Raw genomic sequence first — 2617 nt, 5'->3', positions numbered from 1 at the left:
GGATCACCCAAGGCAAATGTAACTGTGATCAGCACTTGCCTGGGGCAGCCATCACAATTGCTTCAACACCTGGATCCTAAACTCGAGTCTTTCTCCTGGGCAAATATGCCAGGGCACCTGTCCTGTGTACTTTTCTCTCTGACTCTGGGGATGTAATTGAACTCTTCATGGCTTGTAAACTGTCTCTTACTGGGCCTTCGTGGCTCGCTGAGCTTCCCATTACAAATGAGAAGCTGCAGGGTCTAGTGTAGCGATTTTGCCTCCATCCCTCCCACATTCAGGACATAAGTAAGGGGCTCATGCACTTGTCTGCTAAGCCTGAGTGGCTGCAGAAGCAGTCGGTATTCCAAGATCCATTCGTTCCTTCAGTAAGTGATTAGGGAGTGCCTATTAGTGCCACACTTGGTGCCAGGTGCTGAAAATGCAATGCTAAGCAACACAGACAGTCCTATAGTCTGGCAAAAAGCTTTCTGGGCTGTGCCTGATGTAGTGAGAAGACCAGGCACCTGGAATCAGAAATTCTGTCACTTGGATCATGCTCTTGACTGGTGTCAGGTTCCATCTGTCAAATGAGAGGTTGAGCTAGATTAGTTCTGTGGTTCTTTCCCTCTTTAAGTTCAAAACTCTGCACCTGGACAGTGAACAGAATACCTAATGTCTTAACTGATACCCAAATCTCTTAGTACTCCAGACAGATAGTTGTTGTTGGGTAGGAGAGACATTTGGGAAGAACCGAGGCCTTTGACAAAGATGTACAGTCACACCCAGACAAGAGAGTGACTTTGCCACCTTGAGATGTGCCCCCTGAATCAGCAGGGCAGTCTTCCTTGTCTGTGGACTTGAGGGAACTCATGTATGATGAACCTGCAACAAATTAATTCTCATCTTCAATGTAGATCAACTAGCAAGCAGAAATGAGGGAGCTATGACTTAACAATAGCTTATGTAAAAACATTTAGGGACCACAGGCCCTAAACCACAGGCAATTTAGGAAATATTTAGGAACCTACTGAATGTTAACCTGAAATAATACAGTTTCTGGGATCATGGAAATGATGATTGTTTGACCTACTCTGCAATTCTGACTGTTCTAGAATATCATCTCCATTTCCGAATCCCATATTTTAAAATAGAAGGGTAGGCTGTAGATTAACAATCAGGTATGTTTTACAAGTGCTTGACACTTAGCCATTATTTTATTTTAATTCTATAACAACTTAATAACCTAAAATAATTACCTTCTTCCTCATCTTACAGATGGCAAAATTGAAATTAAGCTAATTCTCTAGGACTCTCACTATTTGGTATTGGAACCAGGACTAGAACTCAGGTTCATCTGACTCCAGAGCCCATGGTCTTTCTGTAGACAGTCATGGCCTTGGGGAAGAGAAAGGTCACTTCTAAGTGGCTACTCCAGGGATGAGCAAGATGGGAAAATATGTTAGACTTGAGTCTAGTCTTAAAGAAGGAATAAGAGAAAAAAGTGTGTATAGACATACCAGAGAACATGGAGAAAAAATAAGTAGAGGCTTAGAGATAAGAATTTAGAAGGCAGAGCTGGCAGGTTAACCAAATTAAAATCATTAAGGGTGCTGACTCCCACATGGCCGACTGCAGTTTGAGTCCCAGATCTGGTGGCTTGCTTTTTCACTTTCTCACTTTCTCTCTCTCTCTCCCTCTCTCACACTCTGTCTGTCTCTGGTCAAATTAAAATAAACAAATAAAGATAAATAAAATAATTATTTAAAAGAAAAAAAAAGAGTATAGAAAGCATATTTGGGAACAGAAGGTAAGAAGATTTATTATTTGTGCAGGGTAGAGCCAGTAGACCAAAGTAGGCAGATTTAGTTCAGATGACAGAAGGCCTTGAATGATAGGTTCAGGACTATGAACTTGACCACAATGGGAAGGTTGTAAGGACTGAAGAATGTGGGACCAGCAGGTCTTAGTGTTAAGATGCTAGACTCCCACATGGCCAATGGAGGTTCAAGTCCCATACCTAATAACTTGAAAATCACACAGGGCACATATGTGAGCATGCCCAAAATCACAGGAAGAAAATGGAGAAGAGATTGTGGCATGACCATTCCCGATGGGCTGATTTCTCACTTTCGTTCTCACCATCTCTGTCTCTCCCTGGAAAGCACATTCACTCTATGACAAAAACCTAAAACAAACAAACAAGCTAACAAACAAAATCTGAAGAATGTTTGGGGTGGGAGTGTCATGATAGGGGTTGGGCTCCAGGCAGATAACTTATTGACACATCTGTGCTGGCTAGGTAGAGACAAATAAGAATATGTGTATAGAGTATATATAAAATATAAATTAATAAATTAATTTTGTGTTCCAGTCCCAAGATATTTCACTATGTATATACAAATATTCTGGGTCCAGCAGGTGGTGTGGTGGATAAGGCACTGGACTCTCACATGGTTGACTATGGTTCAAGTTCCAGACCTGGCAGCTTGCTCTCTCTGTGTGTGTCTGGTCAAATTAAAAATAAATGAATAGAATCTGCCCTGGGAGCTGAGATCTAGTGATTTCAGAGATAAGAGCAATGAAGATGTTCTGCTGAGAATCTACCCTCGCAAAAAAAAAAAAAAAAAAGGTAGGG

This window comes from Tupaia chinensis, unplaced genomic scaffold (assembly GCF_000334495.1).
Source record: "Tupaia chinensis unplaced genomic scaffold, TupChi_1.0 Scaffold000528_1, whole genome shotgun sequence".
Classification (NCBI taxonomy): domain Eukaryota; kingdom Metazoa; phylum Chordata; class Mammalia; order Scandentia; family Tupaiidae; genus Tupaia; species Tupaia belangeri.
Note: the sequence above shows the minus strand (reverse complement) of the source record.